The sequence below is a fragment of the Ammospiza caudacuta genome, chromosome 1, assembly GCF_027887145.1.
Source record: "Ammospiza caudacuta isolate bAmmCau1 chromosome 1, bAmmCau1.pri, whole genome shotgun sequence".
Taxonomy (NCBI): domain Eukaryota; kingdom Metazoa; phylum Chordata; class Aves; order Passeriformes; family Passerellidae; genus Ammospiza; species Ammospiza caudacuta.
Window position 1 is genome coordinate 152,846,394 of NC_080593.1, and position 22,716 is coordinate 152,869,109.

The following is a 22,716-nucleotide window of genomic DNA, read 5'->3' on the forward strand; positions in this document are numbered from 1 at the left end:
GGTGCTTGGGACAAAATATCCAGACATAACTGTTCCCATGTCCCTGCACACCTGCAGAGCAGAAGAACAAGGCTGTGCCTCCCTTGTATTAAAGATTTCTGTGTCCCTTGATATGGGACATATTTCTCACGCCCTGCTCCAAATAAACAAATTTAAAATGAAGTCTCCTCTGCTTTCTCCTGTCTCCAGCACCAATGGATGCCTCAGCTTGGATTTTAGCCTTTTCTGCTGATCCCAGACTTACTCAGTGGATCTGGCACTCTGCAGTTCTGAGAGGCTTGTGAGGAGAGAAATGGAAAGACAAGGCTTGAAATTAGCATTATCTGGCTCTAAATGCAGATTTTGATGTAAAAACACTACTATTAGAAAGGAAAAAAGAAAAGGAAAAAAACAAACCCAAGCAAACAAACATGGTTCATTATGTTCTAAATGAGCCTCTGGATAGAGAAGCCTTCTTTGAGGGAAATGTAGAAAGAAAATGTCATTTATGAAGAGGGAAAGGACAATCCAATCAGCATGGAGGCTTTTAGGCTGTGTTGTCAGGATTGATCAAAGTTTTAGAGTTAGGGGTCTGGAATTGGCCCTGGAGTCATCTGCTCCATTGATACATTTCTGGATCATGACTGTTCTTTCTGCCTCAATCTCTTCAGGTCCATGTTTCCCAAGCAGATAAACAGCTTTTCCCTTCATGAAAGGTACATTATTGGTTCTAATGTGGCTCTTGGATTTCCTTCCAGGTTTTCCAGCACCCTCCAAAGGCTGTGCCTAAACCCCAAACCTCTCAAACCAGACGGGGACATGGTTTCTAGAGTTTATGTTCTCCCTGGGTTGGATGAAAAATATCTTTGAGTAAAATTGGTCTTGCTTTCCACTGAAGTACATATGAAAATAATGAGTCAGGTTTTATTCAAACCCCACCAATTTCTAGCACTAAAGTGGGCTATAAAACTTGAATGTCATTCAAAATAAGAACTAAAAAAAAAAAAAAAAAAAAAGCAAACAGAAGAGAAAACCCATACGAAAGTCACACTGGTTGCATATTTTGAGGTTAACATGACATGACTGTCTCTTAAGCTCATTTAAACATTTAATTTTGTTCTCTTGTTCCGTCCCTAAGTACATATGGATTTCACAGAGGTTTAACAGGACAGAAGAAAGTTACCCATAATTGAAAGAGGCTTTTTGCACAAGTCACGATGTTGTGTTCAACACTCAGAGGGAGAAAAACCTGTTCTTTCTGTCTGAAGTGACTTATTTTCAGATTAAGGAAAACAGCTGTGAGAAGAGACAGAAATGCTCCTTAGAAGAGCACCATCAACAAATGATTTGCTGAAATTTGTTCAGAGAGATTAATCTTAGATTTAATAATGCAGAGTAAGTAGAGAAGGACTCGTGTAGCATAAAATCATGGAATAGTTTGGACTGGAAGGGACCTTAGAGATTGTCCAGTTCCAAGCCCCTGCCTTGGGCAGAGACACCTTCCACTAGACCAGGATGCTCAGGGACTCATCCAGCCTGGCCTTGAACATCTCCTGGGATGGAGACCCCATGACCTCTCTGGGTAACCTGTTTTGGTGTGTCTCGAACCTTGAAGTAAAGAATTTGTTCTTTCTGAATAAAATCTACTTGTTTCCATTTAGTACTATCTCCCCTTGTCCTGTCACTCCTTGCCCTTGTCCAAAGTTCCTCTGCAACTCTTTTGGAGCTCCTTTGGGTACTGGAAAAAATAAAGAATCACAGAAATGACTGGGTTGCAAGAGACCTTAAAGATCATAAAGTCCAACCCATGCCCCAACACCTCAAATAAACCATGGCACTGAGTGCCACATCCAGTCTGTTTCTAAACACTTCCAGGGATGGTGACTCCACCACCTCCCTGGCCAGACCATTCCAGTACTTTATCAGTCTTTCCATAAATTTTTTTTTTCTGATATCCAACCTGTATTTCCCTTGGTGCAGCTTGAGACTGTGTCCTCTCATTCTGTCAGTGCTGCCTGGTGAAAGAGACCAACCCCACCTGGCTACAACCACCTGTCAGGGAGTTGTAGAGAGTGATAATGTCACCCTGAGTCTCCTTTTCTCCAGGCTGAGCACCCCCAGCTCCCTCAGTGGTTCCTCACAGGGTTTGTGTTCCCAACCCCTCTCCAGCCTCATTGCCAGCTCTGGATGTGCTCGGGCATCCCAAGGTCCTTCCCAAACTGAGGGACCAGAGCTGGACACAGCACTCCAGGTGTGCCCTCACCTGTGCCCAGTACAGGGGCAGAATGACCTCCCTGCTCCTGTGGCCACACTATTCCTGACCCAGGCCAGGAGCCATTGGCCTTTTTGGCCACCAGGGCACTCTGCTGGCTCATGTCCAGCCGGCTGTCAACCAGAGCCCCCAGGTCCCTTTCTGCCCGGGCACTGCCCAGCCACACCATCCCCAGCCTGTGCAGGGGGTTATTGTGGCCAAAATGCAGAACTCAGCACTTGGATTTAATAAACTTCATCCTGTTAGACTCAACCCATCCATTCAACCATTCCAGGTCTCTCTGCAGAGCCCTCCCTACCCTCCAACAGATGGACACACACTCCCAGCTTAATGTTGTCTGAAGATTTACTAATGAAAGACTCAATCCCCTCATATTTTGTCATCAATAAAAATATTGAACAGAACTGGTCCCAGTACAGAGCCCTGAGGGACACCACTGGTGACTGGAAGTGACTGGAATGGGATCTGAGACCTCCCTGGAGCCTTTTCCAGACTGAGCAGCCCCAATTCCCCCAGCCTGTGCCCAGAGCAGAGATACCCCAGCCCTGTGATCAGTTCAGTGGCCTCCTCTGGAATTGTCCCAAGGAGTTGTTCTCCTTCCTGTGCTGGGAACCCCAGGGCTGGATGCAGCACTCCAGGTGGGATCTCACCAGAGCAGAGTAGCAGTGGAGAACCCCCTCCCTCCCCTCCTGGTTTTTCTGCTTTAGATGCAGCCCTGCATCCAGGTCATGGCTTTTTGAAACCATCCCTGCACCTGCAGGACTTCTGAGCTTTGCTGGAAGCCTTTGCAGAGCCTTTCTGAACACTGAAGGATGAGGTGTGTGCTGGGGCCACCTGGCTCCAGAGCCAGGCTCATCCCAGCTACTCTGGGGATTTATGGCAGGAGGCAGAGATAAGTTCTCTGATAAATGATGCCTCCATTATCATAAACAGATGTGTCCCAGCATAGATTATAATTACATCTGAGGGAAAATAGAACAAACACAAAGGTTACAAGGCTGAGATTGGGTGAATGGCTTATTTATTCTTAATTGTTTTTACTTCCCTTATTAGGTGTTAATCCCAACTTCCACTGAGGGACTTCCAATTTCAATAGGCTATAAATTATGGGATCAAACTTGTTTTACATATGCTTATGTCAAATGATTTACACAGCTACAGGATCAGCCTTTGATTTCAGGATGCTCAGGTCAAATACAGATATTGGAAAACCACAGATTTCCATTCAAGAGAGCATCAAAGGAACAGACCCTTAAAGGTGCTGAGCACTCCCCAGCTCCATTGGTTTCTGGGGGAGCCTGGAAGCCCTTGGCCTCACAAGAATTAGATTTGGGAGGTGATTCAAAATGTCTAAATATTAAAAACAAGGTTGGAAACCATCAATGTGTGAACTTTTGGAGATCCTTTTTTTTGTTTTTCTTTCTTCTGACATCTATAAAAAATTACTTGGATACTTGGATGTAAAGAAACCAGCTGAGATTAAGTGCCTGGGTGTTGGGAACATGGGACAAGAAGGTGACTGTGATGGGTTGACACCGGCTGGATGTCAGGCATCCTCCTAAACTGCTTTGTCAGCTGGACAGGGGAAAGAAAAATTAATGAAAGGCTCCTGGGTTGAGAAAAGGACAGGGGGAGATCAGTCACCAGTTACCTTCAAGGTCCAAACAAGTTGGATTTGGGGAAATTAATTAATTTTAATGCAAAACAAATCAGGAAGTGCAACAAGTTGCATATTACTTCAATACAATACTTCAGGTTAGAAATGTCAGTTCATTGAAATTAGACTTCAGTGTGTGGAAAAGAATTGTTTTACTATAACGAGGAGAAAAGGAGGGGGAAAAATCCCAAACATTGTTACTTTAAAATTACATTGGATTTTTGAAGCTAACCTAGTGATATTAAAGCAATAAAAAAGTGGAAATGTAAGTTGAAGTCAAAGTAACATATTTTATCTGGCCTGAATTAAATTCACATTCACACGCTCAACTGCTGGTTTGTGAAAGTGAACCCAGAATTTTGAGCTTATTTCAGGCTTTTGTAACAGTCACTTGAGAGGTCTTCAACTTTTTTCCAGTATGGAAAATTGTTTTCTTGTTCAACTCCTCAGGTATCATCCCTGTGAAAGGGGATAGAGAATCCTGTAGAGCACAGAGGGATTTTGCATTTCAAGCTCTGTCTGCTGGTGCTCCGGCAAGGAGGCTTTTCTTGCTTTCCCCATTGATTTAGGAGTTCTCATTCTGAGCGCATTGTAACTACAAGGAAATGAAATTCTCTCGCTTTCTGCTAAAATAAGAAGATTTAGTCGTGGAAATAACTCTGTAAATACCACGTACTGCCATCTATGGCTCTGCTTGGGAAGCACATTGAGAGCTCTGCAGAGGAATCTGCTTTTCCACCGTCAAAGAAACCTTTTGTGCTAACCAGGGGTTTTAAACGAGCGGCTCGCAGCTCCCAGCAGCTGGTGTGGGAAAAGAGAGTTCCCAGGGGAAGGGGAACCTCAATCCATCCCTCTCCTGCCAGTGTGGTGCCAGGGTCAGCAGCAGATGCCGAGAGCTTGGAGAGGGATTTGCAGGTCAGCAGGAAAGCACCTGGAGAGCAGCACAAAGGAATTCCAGGCACTCCACACAGGAAAATGGCTTGGTCACTGATCCAGCTTAAATTCCTCTATTCTGACACCTGAGCATGTGGAATGAAACAGGGGATTGGGGATGTGTGTTCTGCAGGGCTGTGATCTTGTTGGCACAGTAGAGATGTGGTGGGATGGCTCCTTTGGCTGGGTTGGGATGACTCCTGGGGCTGGAGGGGTGGAATGGAAGGATACAGGAAGAACAGCAATAGGAATTCTCTTTAGGAAGGACAAGCACAGGGAGATGAGGAGGGGCTGTGTCCCTCTGTCTTGAGGAGCAGATGGAATACATGGAGCTTTGCCTGAGGGTGGATGAGGAGCTAAGGGAGAATTTATGGGTCAGGATTAAGGGAGGGCAGAGACAGGTGACATTGGAGTGGGGTCTGCTACAGGCTGCCCAGCCAGGAGGATCAGGGGAGCTTGGAGCAACCTGGGATAATGGGAGGTATCCCTGCCCATGGCAGGAGGTGGAACTGGATCATCTTCAAGGTCCCTTCCATCACAAACCATCCTGTGACTCTGTAAACATGCTGTAATTATTATTAACATTGCTATTTTTAGAAGGTGTTCAGCACTTTCCCTCCTGAAGAAAGTTTCTGAACAAGGATAAGGAAGAGCTGAGCACTTGTTAGAGAAATTCTCTTTGTTGTGACCATTTGGGATGCTCCTGGTTTGTCTTCAATGGCAATAACATCAAGGTGCATTTTGCCTTTGCTCTTACTCTTGGTTCTCAGCCTCTGGTCCCAGGATCTTCACCAGCAGAAGAACTTCATTAATATCTCCTCCTCACTCCTTCCCTTCCTGGGCAGGGAGAGGGGAAAGAGGAAAGTTCAGGATCAGTTCAAAGCTCTGGAAAAAGAGAGGAGCTGTGAACATCTGAGCTTGGGGCTCCATCATTCCTTCCTGCTGCCAGAGCCAGCATCACAAATGCCATCAGAGGGGGGTTCCATCCTCTTCCCTGGTCATCCAAGAGCTTTGGGACTCTGGGAATAGCTTGGCTTCCTCAACAAAGCAAGAGTCACTCATCCAAGCTCCCTCCACCATCACTGGCTGTGGCCATACCTGTGCTGGCACTTGTTCCCCTCACTAATGCCATTTTTGGGGCTCCATGGAATTGTCCCCTGGCCCTGGCATGCAAAGCAGACTGGTCAGGGAAGAGGGATGAAGTTAGGATTTCCCATGCTTGGGAAAGCTGGAACATCTGCTTTGCCTCACTTTACAAGTCTATAAAATGGGCTTGATGCTAAATTCCTATTTAGGATAATTCTCTCAGAGCCTTGTCCAAAAATGCAGGAGTTTGAGCAAAGACATTCCTTGAACACAGACAATTGCTACACTTTAATAAATTCAGCCCATAGGAAGAGGAGCAGGAGTTTTCTCCTTGCCCTTAAGAGAGGCTGGGACTGCTGGGTTTGACCCGTGACACCTGAGCATTAACACCCCTGAGCAGCCACTGCCAGCAGAAACCACAGCTGGCAACAGCAATGAAAAGTCATTAAAATATATAAAAATGAACAACAACAAAAGCAAGGTGGAAAGCACAGCAGTCCTCTGAGAGGCAGGCATGGGAAAATCCCATTCAAGAGCTGAGTTATCCCATGTCTCCCTTCAGCAGAGGGATGTGGCTGCCTCAAAATTTGAATTGTTCAAGGAGATTTTTAACCAGACAAAATGGAAAGTGTCATAGATGTAAACACAGTGGTATCTGTTGCTGGAGGGGAAGTAAACTGATTACTTACAAGCTGTCCTGCTTTGCAGTTATCCTTCTCAAACAGATCCCCTGGGAATCCCTGGTATTCCCTATTTTTTTTCCCCTTGCCATCCTCTTCCACACCTATGATATCTGGGGGTACCACTGGCAGGAGGAGACTCTTCCAAAAAAACCTAATTCAGTTTCTCTACATTGCAATTATGCTCCCAGCAGATTTTTGGGGCAAATCTATTATTCCAACAGCACAACCAGCCTACCTTTGCAATGTGGGAGGTGGGAGGACAGAGTTAACAAACCCAAACCAGCTCTGAGCAGCTCCCAGCCCAAACAGCCTTTTTCCGCCCGTGCTCCGTGCTTCAAAAGAAGGTGGAAAAATTGGGCAGATAGAAAATGTTTTTTTTCTGGCTCTTTCATGTCTCTCTCATGTACTTTGTAGTTTGAGACCAGCTTAGGCTCCTGAAGTGTGCAGCTTAATTCTTCTCCCAAAATCTCTTTGCATATTTCCAGAGGTGCTACATTTAAGCATTTAACCATGGATATTCCCATGCTTTTTTTGGGTTTGTTTTTTTCCTTCTGCCAACAAGTGGGGTTTTCTGTGCAACCAACATGTTCTAAATTCAAAATGTGGGTAAAGGTTTTGTTTATCACTCTTGAGTTTGCTGTTTTCCTTTGACAGGGGGAAGAGGAGAATTACAGCTACATCCAGCTCAGCCTTTCCACCTCCAAAATCGAGACAGAAAAGAGAGAGAAGAGAGAAGAGAAGAGAAGAGAAGAGAAGAGAAGAGAAGAGAAGAGAAGAGAAGAGAAGAGAAGAGAAGAGAAGAGAAGAGAAGAGAAGAGAAGAGAAGAGAAGAGAGAGAAGAGATACTTCACTCCTGTTTGTGTTTTTGTACAGCAGAGTTGGTGTTTGTCACAAAACTCACCCAGCACCTCACCAAGGGGAATTAGGGGTGGGTTTGCCTTTTCAGAACCACCATGATGTTGCTCTTGGGACTTTTGACCTCTGGTTTTGCTGTTCTTGTCTGCTTCTTTTCCTCTGGGAATGACACTGGAAGGTGCTGATGGTGCCCATATCTGCCCTGAGGAACTTCAGGAGTCCTCACACCGCATTGTGATGGGACAGAGGTTGCCAGTTTGAACTGAGGTCTTTTGGTTATTTCTGCACATTTTCAAGCAAAACAGGGCAGAGATCTCTGTTTCAGGGCTTTCTGTGTCATAAAGAAATTGTGCTGACCTAGGACTGGTCCCTGCAAGGGGAGCAGAAGGGAGAACCACAAACACAAAGGTGCCTTTAAATCTGTTATGCTACCAGGATAGATCATTCTCCCCACAGATCCCATGCTTGGGTTATGTTGGCAGGATGGAAGGAAGGGTTTGTGTCCCCCCAGACTTAGATTTCTGGGGAGATCTGATGTTTTGAGAGTATCTCCTGCTCTTCCAGTGGCCTTCTTTGCCCTCAGAGTTATCCTGCTGCAGGGAATTTCACAGATCCATTTTATGCTAAAGTTATTTTGCCTTCACAGATGAAGAGAGCAGGTGAATTATTGCACTTGGGTACCTCAGACACCTGCAGACCCCAAATCCTCACATCCTGTTTGCTGTCCCAGCTCACCCTGAGTTCTCCCTGGAGGGCACACAGTGAGAAATGGGCGCATCTGTGATATTGAGGGGCAAGCCATGTTTAACCTCTTGTTGAATGAGGGTGTGGGAATTCACAAATCTCTCTACTTAGAACTGGAAAAACATGGTCTGCAGTGACATTTGTCAGTATCTTTGAGCACTGCTCTCTGTCCCAGGGTAGGATTCCTGGTCCTGGGCCAGGAGCTGGACTTTGATGATCCTCATGGGTCCTTTCCAGCTCAGGATATTCTGCAATTCTCAGATTCATGGAGCCCAACTCCCCATTCCCACAAAGATGAGTTTTCCATCAGGCCCCACTGTAACAGAAAACGGGTTTGGTTTGGTCAGCAGCACGTTTTGGTGCTGTGTCCTTCTGCTTGGGTTTCTTTACCCTGCAACACAGGAGAGGCCAAGTGTACCTCGCTCTTCCTGACCTCCCCAAACACAGGACAGGCAAGGTGAGTGCTCCCCTCTTCCCCCAGCACTGCAAAAGAAAGGCAGAGCTGCTCCACGGGGCTCAGAGGGGCAGGGACAGAGTTAAGGGCAGGATTAGGATCAGAGTTAGTATTAGAGTTGGGGTTAGGATAAGGATTAGGGGTAGATTTACAGTTAGGGTTAAGGTTAGGATTAGAGTTAGGACTAGGGTTAAATTTAGGATAAGGTTTAGGGTTAGGATTAGGGTTGGGGTTCAGATTAGAGTTAGGATTAGGTTTTGGGTTGGGATAAGGGTTAGAATAAGGTTTGAGGTTAAGATTAGGGCTTTGGTTAGGGTTGGGGTTTGGATAAGGATTAGGGTTAGGTTTACAGTTAGGGTTAAAGTTAGGATTAGAGTTAGGATTAGGATTAAGGTTAGGTTAAAGTTTAGGGTTAGGATTAGGGTTGGGTTCAGATTAGAGTTAGGATTAATGTTGGGGTTAGGATTAGGATTAGGATTAGGGTTGTGGTTAGAAGAAGGGTTAGAGTTAGGATTAGTGTTGGGGTTAGGATTAGAGTTAGGATAAGGTTTGAGGTTAGGATTAGTTTTGGGGTTAGAGTGTGGGTTAGGATAAGGATTAGGTTTACAGTTAAATTTAAGGTTAGGATTAGAGTTAGGATTAGGGTTAAATTTAGGATAAATTTTAGGGTTAGGATTAGGGTTGGGGTTAGGGTTAGGATTAGCGTTAGTGTTACGTTTAGGTTTAGGCTGAGGTTTAGGGCTGGACTTCTTTTGCCAAACTCTCCCTGGCTCCCTCCAAAGCTTTCCCCTCTCCTGCTGACACCTGAGGTGGTTGGAGATTGAGGACGTGCAGAAACAGAGCAGAAATCTCTGTTTGACTCCGAGGAACAGGGAAGCCTTCCTGAAGGAAAACAAACTCCCAAAATGCTGCCGAGGGGAAGGGAGAGATTTCCATTCGGAGCATGCACGGTGCTAATCCAGCATAGCCGCCTGTCGGCTGAAACGCTGCATTTCAGGCCCCAGCTGCCCCTTTGCTCCCGTCCCCGCTTAACTGGAGATGTCACAGATGCCTTTGGCCAGCGATGCTGCAGTGCTGGCTGGGGATGAGAGGCTGCTCTGCTGCGTTCCTCCACTGCCAGGCTTTGCAGCTCAGCTCGGCTAAACGGAGAATTTTCTTTCTTTTCTCCTTCTCCCAGGAGTTTTTTAAGGATGCAAAAGGTTTGAAGGTGTGGAAAAGGAGCTGAAGCGCTGGATGATGTGAAGGGAAGGGGAAGAAGGCCAGGAGGAGGGGGTGGAGATGCCCTGGAGAGTCCCTGGGGGGAGAGATGGGGTGCTCCTCTCCCTCCCTGAGGCAGAGGGACAGAGGGTGGTGACAGATGGGATCTTTACCTCTGCCCCTTGGACAGCTCTGTGCCCCTTCCCTGGTGGGGGAGCAGCAGCCCCGGGCAGGGAGGGAGGGAGGTGATTTTGTCAGGGAAAGAGGGTTGGTTTCCCCCTTTTGGAGTAGGAAGGGTTAACAACAAGGGGCAGGTCCCGAAGTCTGACAGGATGCTGAAGTCCCCCGGCTCTCCACACACCTCCAACCTCATTCCTCTCCCTTCCATCCCCTTCCCACCCCCCTTCTCTGCTCGGCAAGCTCCTCATTGCCGGAGGAGCTTCCTCAGGCTGCAAACCTGGAGGCAGCACCTTTACCCCAAACCTGCCGGGATGTAGCCCGTACCTTTCACCCCAGCCCATTTCCTCCTCCTCCGTCTGCTCAAACTTTCCCTTCCCCCCTCCCCAGCCTCCTGCTACCCTGGATGCGAGACCCCCCAACTGCTGCCCGAATTTCGGGTTAATGGAGTACGGAGTTGAGGGGGATGCTAGGAAAGAGGTACAATTTAAACAATTAGGAAAGGGTTAATGGCTGTCGCCGTCTTCTGCCTGGGCAAACCCCGGTGCAAAGGCACGGCCGAGCCTGGGGGGTGCTGGGGGAGGTCCCCCCATCCCTGTCCTCCCTCCCCGCGGCTGAGGGGCTGAGATCCACCGCTCCACTGGTCCCCGCCGCCCTGACCAGTGTCCCGTTCCCCTTCCCGGGCTGCCAGCTCCGGGGAGAGCGATGAGAGAGCCCCAGCACCCCCCTCTCCCTGCCGGTACCCAGGCAGCGGCACCAGCGTCTCTGCGCATCCCTCTGCGGGCGAGCGGCACCGCTCCGCGCTGAGCCTCCGCAGGTTTTTGGGGGAGCGGGGGGGGGGGGGGAGAGAGGAGGGGAGGGAAGCAGAAGCCTCGCCATCCTCACCACCACCACCATCCCGGCTCCCTCTTCACCTCCTGGCTCTCCCCGCTTAGGGCTAAGCTGTCCCGAGGAGGCTGCGCTGCTGCTGAGCCGGCAGAGCGCTCCGGCTTGTGGCTGGCTCCTCTGTTCCATCCATCCATCCATCCATCCATCCATCCATCCATCCATCCATCCATCCATCCATCCAGCCATCCAGCCATCCAGCCATCCTCTCCTGCTGGAGGCTAGCGGAGCATGCCCGATGCGATACCGTGTCAGTTCGGGTCCTCGCCTATAGCTGCCTGTTTTACAAAGCTCCGATCCGTGCGTGTGCGTGTGTATGTGTGTGTGTGCATTTCATCCCTCCCTCCTATCCCTCCCTCCCTCTCTCTCTCTCTCTCTCTCACTCTAATGTGTGATCTGGAAAGCTTATAAAAGCCTGATGTAATCCTTAATGCAGCCCCTGGCTACAAAGACTGGATCTAGTTTCAGAGAGAGAGAGATTCAGAAGCAGAATTTTAAAAAAAATAAATAAATAAATTTAAGAGGAAAAAAAAAGTGTGGGGGGAGAAGAGAGAGAAAGAAGGAAAAGCAGACGAGTGGATTTTAAACAAACATATCTTCCTGAAGAAGACCATTCTTGCTCCTCGCTGCTGGGAAAGCTACTCTGAACCCTGCTGTATATTTTTTTTTTCCAAAGGAGAAGACTTGATTGTCTGTTTGGATCTAATGATTTACTGGCTTTTAACTGCGTTTTTCCCCTCTCCTAAGGATTCCTCAAAAAACGGCTTAATTATTTTCAGCTTTTCTCTTCTACCTGCCTGTCTGCAGAGACACCAAAGGTTCTCCCTTCCTCTCCTTCCCCACCTCCATTTCTTTTAGGATTTTTCCCCCTTTTCTATTTAATATATACACACATCTATATATATATATATATAAAAATGTGTATGTATATATATATGTAGAGGCAAGAGTGGAGGAAGCAGTGGGGGAGAGAGAGCTCTGCCATCCTTTTGGACTTCACACGCTGCCCAATGTTGGGCTGGTTACCCCTGGATATGTTGCTGGTTTCCATTTGGAATTTGACGAAGGGAAGGAGGAGGATATAAAACCTGGGGAGCTCGGCAAGGTAAGGGGCTCCCGGCCACAATTCCTTCTTCCACGGAGGGGAGGGAAAAGGGGGAACGCGACTTCTCCGGCTTTGCCTGGAGCGCAGGGGGGTCTGACTCCATCCCCGGGGGAGACGGCGATGGGGGCAGCGCTGGGCACCCACTCCTCTCCTTTGGCCCCTGGAAACAGCACCCGGAGGATGCTCCCGTCCCCTTCCACTCAGCAATTTGGACTGATAAGAGCGTAATCATTCCCTGACACGGGAAGTTTTAACTTTTGTGCATGCGGGTCCTGTGGGCAAACATCAAGCACCGGCGGAAAATATTGAATGTCTGCAGGATGCGGAGGGGGGAATGCAGACGTGTCCCGGGGAAGGGAGATGGGGACTGGGTTTTCTGGGTGGATAGAAGGCAGCCAGGCGAGGAAAGAGGAGCGGGGGATCGCGACAGGAGAGCTGCAGAGCCAGCCGGGGCTGAACTGCAAAGTGCAGCGGAGCCGCGGTGCCTCCGCGGGCAGCCCCGGGGTCCGGGACTCCACAGCCCGCAATGTTGGCAAACAAAGTGCCGGAAGGACAGACAGCTGCCTGCCCCGGGCATGAATTTACCCTCATGGCAGCTTCCTGCCTTCCTCCTTTTCCTCGGGGTGTGGGGGGGTCCCTTCTTGCATCGCTGCTTGTGTGGCACCTACCCAGGGCTGGAGGAGGCGATGAGCTCCCCATGTGCCCCCCCAAATTGCCATTTCTCAGCACTTGGCTTCACAGCGGGAGTGAAAATTAACCTTTAGCCTCCGTAGAGCTCCGAGTGTGGCACAGACACACAGACACACACACGCTGCTCCCGGGGATGCTGGCACCCAGGCACGGCTTTGCCTTTCTTTGGGGAGCGCCGGGGGAGAGAGCGGGTGGAGAGAGAGAAGGAGTCTCCATCAGGGATGCGTAATTACAAAGCATCTTGTTCTGAATCACCCTGTGTGGGAATGAATCGCAAAATTTGTCTCTCCCTCTTCCCCCACCGCCCCCTTGCCTTTCACGGCCTGACATTCGCTGATGGAGGGCGGCTGTTGATGCATCCTCAGACTTTCACCGAGAGGTGTTTCAGCCATGGCTCTGCCAAGGGGAAGAGAGGGATCCAGGGGGATCAGGTGGAGGTTTCAAAGGGACTTCTCAGTCCTGGCTGAGAGCAGGCACCGAATGGAAGGCACGGGGGTTGCAGATGAACTCTGCCAGGTACCTTCGGCTGTGACTCACACTCGTGTCCCTGATCCTGACCTGGCCAAGCAAACAGCCCCTGTGAATCAGCGGCACGGAGAGCAGCGGGGAGGGAGGGGAGCATCAAGGCAAGGTCAAAGGGATGGAGGGCACAAAGACACCCCCTGCCATCCCTGACCGCCCCATCCCTTCAGAGCCAGGGCTTTCCGATCAACGCAGCTCCAGCACTGGGTCTGCCGAGTTGCCAGGGCCAGCTGACAGCTGATGGCTGAGGGAGGAGGAAGAGGAGGAGGAGGGGAGGAAGGGGGCTGAGGAAGAGCGGAGCTACTTTGACAGATGCCCAAAGCTGCGTGCGCGGCAGAGCGAAAATCGCAGCGCCTCGAAAGCCTCGCTGGGAGGGAGCCAGGGATGCTCGGGGTGCAGGGGGCACCTCCCCAGCCCCGCGACCTGTTGATCGCTTCAGGTTTCCTCTCACCTGGCCAGGCAGAGCCTGAGGAAAGCCAGGAAGGCTGAGCCCCCCGGAGTTGCCTGGTGACCTCCGTGGTGTAGCAGGGAGGGCTCTGTATTAATGATGATGACTCTGCTTTGGCTGGTGCTGAAATATCTGTATTATCTATTATCAGCTGGGAGACCAGGCTGGAGGCTTCGCAGGGCTGGGATCTCATCCAAAGTCCGGGCTTGCTAAAGGAAACAAACAACTCCCCGTGCATATTAAGTAGGTCCCTAATTAATTAATGACTCATTAACCTGGGTCCCACAGTCCTTCCTGTGCCCAAGACCTTGCTGAGGAAGAGGAAGGAGGTGGGAGGGCAGTGCTGGGGAGGTTTTTACCCTTGGAGGGTGCTGAGGAATTGCACCAGCTCAGCCAAGCCGCACTGCCAGGGGACGGGGCAGAGCCAGGCAGGGGACACAGGAGAGGGCTGAGCACGCAGGACATCCTGCCTGAGGGGTCTCGGAGGGGCACAGGGGTTTGGAAAACCCAGGGGACCTCCATAAACGGCTCTGAGTGTTACAGAGGGGTCAGGGTGCAGCATCGCTCCTGCTGTGGAGGATGAAGGGGAAAACCAGAAAGGAGCTGGCACAAGGCACAGCAAGGGCAGGAGCAGGGCTCTTGGTGCTTTTCATAGCACTTGGGATGGTGTTGCGGAGCCCTGGGTGCAGGGAGAAGGGCTTGGAATCCCCAGAATCGACCAGCGAAGGTGTTCAGGCTCAGGGAAGGGCTGGCTGCAAAGCTGAGGGGATTTCTATTAATGACTGTAGCCCCTTCTCCTTAGGTGAGGGAAAATGAGGCAGGGACCATGTGCCAGACCCCATACCCGGGATGGGAACTGTGTGTGTGTGTGTGGGGGAGTCGGGGGGACATCCTGAACCCCCATCACACCCCAAGGAGCAGCCAAAGGCAACCACCACGGCTGGGGGAGCATCCCACATCCCATCCTCTGCCACCCCAGCAAGACCTGCATCACGCTGTGCCCCGCAGGCACCCAGAGGTGCTCTGGGACACCCCCACAACCCTTCCCTACCTTACATCACCCCACAAACCCCCTTTACAACCACGCCAAACTTAGCAAAACCCCTTAACCCACACATCCCACTCCATCCCTCTCACAGCATCAGGACCATCCCCGCTGCAACCCCGCGGAGGGAGAGGTTGGGAAAAGGCTTCGGGCATCGGGCATCTCCACCTAGTGCCAGGGTTCCCCCTCAGCCTCCCCCATCCCCAGGGCGGCAGCGGGAGCGGGGGGAGCTGCCGGGGGCGGCCGGGGCTTGCGGAGAGCGGCGGGGAGGTGGCGCTCGCCGCCCGGCTATCGCCGCTCCCCACCCCCGGAGCGCTCGGATGCTCGGCACAGCCCGCGGAGCGATGCTCTCCGCTATTCCCCCCCAGCTAAAAAAAATATAAATAAATTTTAAAAAACCAACCCACAGCATATCTGGGGCTCACAAGAAGCGCTGGCTCCCACCCCGCGCCCGAAACGCGAAACCCATGGGGTTGATTTCCCACTCTCCAGCGTTGCCTTCGCGTTGAGTTTTTGCTCCCCCCTCCCATGTTTTTTTGGGTTTTTTTTTGGTTTTTTGTTTTGTTTTGTTTTTGTTTTTTTACCATGCTCTCCCGCACGTTTTATCCCCCCTCGTCCCCTCTTCTCCCCAATTTCAGCATCCTTGTGAAAGCAGAGGCTCCCACCACCTCTCCACGGGAGTGGAAGTGATGCCAAGTGCAGCTCTGTTACTCCCATGCCCAGAATTGGGAAGGGGCTCGGAGGCAGCCCCCAGCTCCAAGGGGTTTCCACACCATCCCTCACTCCCTGCAAGTGGCAGAAAGGGATGCCTGAGCACTTTGGTCCTGGGAATCCACCCGTGGTATCATCCAGCAGGGATGGTGCCCCATGCTCCAGGGGGAGATGGCAGAGGGGCTTCCTGCAGTGTGGGTGGCTTTCCTTTCCCAGTTTTTTTTGATGAAAAGGAGAAGGGGAAGCTTTGTGCACACAGATTCAGCCTCACCCCCTCCCTTGCTTAAGTGCAGCAGGTAGGAAATCCTCTGTCATCGATACCTGTTGCAGGGTGTATCAGCTTGGCTCATTAATTAGCTCCAGGAAAACCTGTGCTGGTAAACAAATGGCTCCAAGCTTTTCTCCGGGCCTTGTGGAATGCTGGTCCCCACCTTTCCAGGAGAGGTGCAAAGAGAGAGGAGTGCTTTCCTCAAGATGGATGACAGACTGGCTCTGGAACCAGCTCACCTCCTCCCCTCAGAGAAAATTCACATCCCCAGGCGAGACTCCAAAGGGAAGGGAGCTGGCACCTGGCCTGGAGGTTTGCAGGAGGGTCCTGCTCAGTGTCACAACATGCTGGAATGGCTAAAATGTGGCTGCAGACAAAGCCAAGGGGTCCCCATCAAATCCCAGTGTTCACCATTCACAAGATGCTCCTGAGTTCTTCTCATGGCTCTTTCCCCAAATTCTCTGCTTGCCTGGGGTTTGCTGGGATTAAAAAGGGGCAGGAGGGTAATGCTTGCGTTTGAGGCAAACTTGACTTAGAGTTAAATGCTGATGGAGGTTGATGTCCATCCATAAATTTGGGTGGGGATTTGGGAGTCTGAAGCAGAGGAAGAAAAGGACTGATGCACAGTTCCCAAGGTGGGGACAGGGGTCTCCTTCTTGGCATCTCAGCTGCCTTGAACCAATCTCCGCCAGAGAAAAAACAGCATTTGAATGACCCATCTGTGCTGGAGAGGCAGGGGTTCTTTTTGACTTGAAATTCACTGCTTTCTTTTAGATTAAATATTAGGAAGAAATCCTTTATTGTGAAGAGTTGAGGCCCTGGCACAGGTTGCCCAGAGAAGCTGTGGCTGCCCCGTCCCTGGGAATGTGCAAGGCCAGGTTGAACAGGGCTTGGAGCAACCTGGGACAGTGGAAGGGGTCCCTGCCTATGGCGGGGGGGTGGAATGAGATGAATGAGATGATCTTTAAGGTATCTTCCAATCCAAACCATTCTGTGATTTTATGAGTTATACATGGCCCCATCAGATGCCAAATCCACAGGAGATCAGCCCTCTAAGTCTGAAACGACCATGGCAGGGAGCTGTGGAAATCCTCATTTCCCCAAGTCAGGACCACCATAGATGCCACCCCAGTCTCCAGCATCCCAGTGTTTGGAGGTCCCACCTGCCCTGTACCCTTCCCTAATGCTCCTGCTGCCAAAAAGGAAATTCTCCCACTCCATCCCTGGCCCATGACTGGGGGCATTTTATTCAGACCTAAAAAACCATCAGCTGGAAGCCAAACTTCTCTCTTGGAGAGCAATCTGGAAGGGCAGCCCACAGGGGGAGCATAATTCCCTTTCCCTTCCATGCACTCCGTGTGATATTTGGCTCTCTAATGTGGTTTGCAGAGTGCTGAGGCTACAAAGCACAACAATAAAATAATAAATAAAAAAAAATAAAGAAAGAAAAGGAAAATGAGCAGTAAATGAAGTCCCTTCAGAACATCCATTTGTCGTCACATCTCGAGTTCAGAATTTCCTCGCGGTGCCTCTCGGAGCGAGGGTTTTGTATTAGTCTGATTATGCTGAGATAATCTGTCATGTTGCTCCAGGAAGCTCTGAGGGAAGAGGACAAAAAAAAAAAAGGAAAGGAAAGATAATATTTTAAATCAGAGGGCTGCTAGATTGGTGACTCTCTCTGGCAGACACACATCACTGCCCCCTTTATGAAAATTTTAATTGGTTACCTCTGTCAGAGAAAATGAGAGATTTGCTGATTTTAATTTGTTGGAGAGAATCACTCCCTGCCAATGTTATCAAAATTAAACCGGAGATGGTTTCTTACTTTCCTTCTCCCACTCCCTCTGCATTTTCTCCTGAAATATCCCTCCCTAAAAGATTGATTAAGGAGTGACCAGCTGATGACAAATAAGCTGTTGAAGTGGCAAACTCTGCCCTGCTTGGTGTCCTGCCTTATCCCTGGGACAGGGAGGATCAGGGAGAGCAAACAGCATGTGGAGGAAGAATGGACAGAGACATAGTAAGGAAATACAGATATTTTTGGGGAGGGGTAAAACCTGGAACAGATGGGTGTCACCTCTTGTGGTGCACTGCATGTTGGCTGAAGTGAGTGTATGAAACAAGATATATAAAATATAAATTCCTCCTTCCAGTGTTTCAAGTACCATTGTGGTTTTAGCTTGGTGATTTGCTCCAGGTAGAGCTGCTGTTTGCTGGCTTGATGTGGCCTGGGAGCAGGGCAGAGGAATCCTGCATGTGTTTGGGGGCACCATTTCGTGCATGCCACGTGCATGTCCCGGTATTTATTGTTGCCAGCTCTTTTCCTGAACCCTGAGTTTTGGTCAGAGGCAGGTCCTGTGACACCTCCTGCCATGATTTCAGCACTCCCACCCGCAGGCTCACCTTGTCAGCTGCCTGTTCCCAGGCTGGCTTTGCTAGATGGAGATGTTCCCTCAGTTTTTTGAGCTCAGCTGGCCTATAACAAAGTCCTTGCTGTTTGCAAAATGGCTCTTTTCTTCCTCCCTTCTGTCAGCTATTAGGAATATCCCATTCCTGGCAGACGTGCCCTATTCCATATTCATTGAGAATTAGCACGGCTCTCTGTCTCAATGTTTTTGGGATAGGGGTCATCATGATATCCTGCTAGAATAGATTTGGAGCTGAAATGCTTTGTCTCTGTCCCATCTGTGCTCCTGTCTCCCTGGGGATGATCCTGCAAGCCAACAGCTCCACAAACTGATGAAGTTTGGGTTGCCCAGCACCAAACCACTGTGGCCGATTTTAAAAACTCCTGTAGTTCAATTCTCTCTGTGGGCCAAGGACAGGGGTCAGGGCACACTTAATTAAGACTTTGGTCTTTCTGCAGGTTGGTGTTTTCTCATTTGTGAAATCGGGAAGCCTAGCTCCCTCCTCCCCTGTGTGGCTCCGTGCCAGCTCTGTGTCCAGCTGGATGTGGTCAAATCACATTTCCTCTGGGATCCCGAGGTAAAGGGCACCAGCTGAGCCCCAGGGATGGTTTATTCTTCTTGTGTCTTGACTGTGAGCACGTGTCCACCCTCAAACATTCCTCCAGAGCCGTCTTTTCCTGCCCTTTCTCAGTCCTTAATTTCTTGAGGTCCTTCTATAATGAAGCAGGTAATTTCTACACCGGCCTTGGATTTCCTCTGGATTAAACACCTCCTTTTCCAGGAGAACCTCGTGGAGCACTGCAAAATGCTCCTTTGTATAGTCCAGCCCAGTTGGATACTACAATCAATCAAGGAGTCAGGCTTTATGCTGGATGTTGTTGAGCAGCAATGTAACAATGGAGATCTACTCCAAACAAATATCTGCTGGTTCCTGCAAATGAAAGTCGATACACCCTCACAAGGAAATCTGTCCCAGTGGGGTCTTTTTTATCGAAAGCCCTGTTGGTAGATTTATTCATTGTGCAGGGCCCTTCCCTTAACAAGTCAGTTATTCATTGGCCATTGCTCCAGGGCGTGGGGAATTTATTGTCATAGTCCTGTAATCAGATATTTTGTTATAGAGGGCTTTGCCACCATGAAAGGGCTGAATAAATCAGTATGTAGCAGAAATTGATCCTCTCACAGGCTATTTCTGGATTCAGCTCCTGCTCTAAGAGTGTTTTCTCCCTTCTGGAACTGAAGCCTTTGCATGTTTGCCCTGTGGTCAGGTCTATCAAAGCTCTGCTTTAATGCCTGTGTACAGACAGACACACACTTAGTTCTGTTTTCTGGACCTGATTTTTGTTCTGAGATACTTCAGGTCCATGCTGCTGCCATTTCCCAGCCAGAAAAAAAAAAAAAATTCTCTATCACCTGACTTAAACATCTGCAGGTTGGAAAGAATTGCTTGAAAAGGCTTTAATCAACTGCTGGGGAAGAAAGGGAAATCTGATTTTGAGTAGCTGCATTGGTGCCTTAAGTACTAAAGAGCTTGGCCTGCTAATCTCCTCTTCTCAGATGTTGTTCCACAATCTGATCAGCTCTATTGAGCTGAAACAAGGGTTAATTGCTAACAAAATGCTCCACACCTTCCTGCATACAAGGAAAGGGGCAAGGGTGAGCCCCTTGCCTTTTGGAGCTTAGTGCAATCTCACCAAGTGCAGCTGATGGTGGGGGAATTTGACTCTTGCATGTGCACCAGGAATATCTGTATGTGGAGGTAAAATTACAGCAGAGCCTCTGATTTTTATGGCAGAAATCAGGGATGGGTGGAGAGGAAAAATCTCTGTAACCTAGCAGCCTGCACAGCTGCTGCCTCCCAGGTCGTGGGTGATGTTAAATGTTTAAATGTCAATGAACCTCCCCCCTGAGCAGGGCTGAGCTGTCTTGGCTCTTACACTGGGGATGGAGCTTGGCAGTGCTGAGGTTCCTCAGTGGTCAGACACTGCCTTGCATGCGTTCCCCAAGGCACAGCATCTTTCTAGGGAAGCTCTGATGGCTGCAGGGGTGGGTTTTGGCTTAAGGAGAGTCTGTGACAAAAGACATTCCTGTGCTTGATCTGCTCTGGTGAGTGCAGCCCAAAGGAGGGTCAAACTGTGATAAGGAGCATCTGAATTATGTCCACCTGTGGGAAGACAAATGCTGAGAAGGCCTGGGGGACTCTGAGCTGCCCACATTTCAGTAGAATCACAGAATGCCCTGTGCTGGAAGGAAACCACAAGGACCATCGAGCTCCTAGACCTGCACAGGACAACACCAAGAATCCCCCATGTTCCTGAGAGTGTTGTCCAAACTGGAACGCTGAGGAACCTGTTCTGGTTCCTGACCACCCTCTGGATGAAAAACCTCTTCCCTGTTCCAATATAAACCTGTCCTGACACAGCCCCAAGCTTTTCCTTCATATCCCATCACTGGATACAGCACTGCCCTCCCAATCACTCATTCTAGCACCTCCAGGTCAGCCATGAGGGCAAGTGAAGAAATAACCAGACAGTGAATTAATGTTCACTGCATATTCTGAATACTTTAAAAAAATGACATGAACAATGTTAAATATTTCCTGTCCTGTGTCATTTGCTGGCTCCTGCCAGCTCGGGGTTTTCAGATATGTTACCAGGGATAGCAATGCTGTCAGGACTTTCAGAGTCTCCAGATGGAGATGATGCTACAACCAGCAGGAGAGATGGTGACAGGCAGAAGAGCAGCAGAGCTGGGAGGGCAGGGGGGAAGCTGGGAGAGATCTCAGAAAAATGCCAGTTGGCTGGGGATCCACTTAAGTGGGATGAGTGGAAATACCAGGAGGGGCATCCTTTGCTGTGAGAGCTGACATGATTGTGGATGTACCCAAGGCATCCCTCGGGGAGCAGAAGCTGTGGGAAGTGCCTGCAGGCACGGAAATGCCACTGGAAGTGACATTCTCCAGATGGGGAATCCTCAGTCTGGATATCCTCTACCAAGATCAAGGGAGATGGTGAAGCAGCTTGCAGGAGGGGAATTCCAGAGGCCTCTTCCACCTTCGAGCATCTGTGATTCTTGGATGTGAATATGTGGAGATGGGACGCAAGTACTGCAGGTTTTGATGCCCTCACTGGACACAGATGCCCCCAGGAGCTGCCTCCTGGTGGGCAGGAGGCCTGCAGGATATTCAAAGATGTCCTGGTGAATGAACTGAAAGCTGTTTTGCCGGACAAACTCCAGTGTGGGGCTGTGTGGCAGCAATCTTTGTGTCGTCCTCCTCAAAAGGGAGGAAATCTGATAGGGATGGAGATCTGGGGTCTTAAATCCGAGGTCTTGAGTGGAAGAAAAACCTTTTGTAACGGTGTGAGACAGGCTTACAACCCCTCAAGTAGAGACTGTCCTTCCCTGTGTTTGGACAAAGGCCTGGTTTGATGTCCTGTTGACTTGATCTCAGTTTTCTAGACAAGGCCCTTCTTGCCAATTCCACACCCCTGCATCTCTCTGGGGTCTTACACTGATTCTTTGGCTGGGCTGTGACCAGAGGCAATGCCACAGCATCTTTGATCAGAAATGTGCACTCACCCTGCCCTAAAATGTGATGCTTACATTCTTTTATTCCCATATCACAAAATACTCATATTTTTGTGGATATCTTCTTCTGTTGTCCTGGGAAAAGCCTTGGCTTGTTCTGCAGTTGAGTTTTCCAGGATGTGGAAAGGGGGGATACTCCACCAAAAGCTGCAACTTCTCCTTCCTTGTTCTGTGGTGCTGATGTCTGGTGGGTCCTTCCCTTGCCTGATTTGGCTTTTGACTTGTGATTACAAGTAATGGTTTTCCCAAAAGTACCTCTAGGACCATCCTGGAATGCTCCTGAGAATATCACCTGGCTGCCAACAGCATTAGGCACAATATGGGACAAACTGCTGGGGATGGGGAAGATGGTTGGTAAAGCCAGCTGTGATCCCTATCAGCCCTTTGTATCTTTGTTGGATTGGAGCTCAATTTAAAAGGCTGAGAGAACTGATCCACCTTCCTCTTCCCTGCCTTGAGCAGGCCTTAAACGCGTTTGTAGAAGATCCCACCACAATTTTCTCCATTTTGCCTGGTGAGGGGAATGTGGGACAAACAAAGCACTGATATTTTTTTTCTCAACTCCTTTCCCTTGCTCAGAAGAGTGGTTGGATGTAAATGGGACATGGCTCTTCCCAATCCTGGAGCTGGGTCAGCAGTGCTCTGCTCTGACAGCGCTCAGCGCAATGGGAGCGCCGCGATGCGCCACGCCGGGCACGGCGCCTTCCACGTGGGCTCAAAATCCTCCCTGCAACCTCCTGCTCTCAAAAATGCAATTTATGAGCCTCAAGGTGCCCAGCAGGCCGTGGAGAGGTGGTTATTAAAACCCCAGCTTCCCACCTCAAATTACAACCCAAATGCTGTGTTTGTTTCCCACTTCACACCGTCCCTCGGGGGTTTTCCTTCAGCGCTGAGCCCTTTTGAAGTTGCTGCTGATTACAGAGCAGGCAGTGTAATAATCTCCCTGTGGAAAGCATTTGGAGCTGGGGGGAAGGAAATCAATCACCCCAGAGCAGGGATCACAACTAGG

General features: G+C 49.6%; 1 protein-coding gene across 1 annotated transcript in view; it reads left to right on the forward strand.

Moving 5' to 3' along the window:
• The first annotated feature begins 11,934 nt into the window (after positions 1 to 11,934).
• The window catches only part of ADGRB1 (adhesion G protein-coupled receptor B1), a 288,832-nt gene continuing 278,050 nt past the window's right edge, over positions 11,935 to 22,716 (forward strand). Inside the window, exon 1 of the mRNA XM_058809221.1 lies at positions 11,935 to 12,027. The gene's annotated coding sequence lies outside the window, so the exon portion shown is untranslated. The remainder of the gene's footprint in view (positions 12,028 to 22,716) is intronic.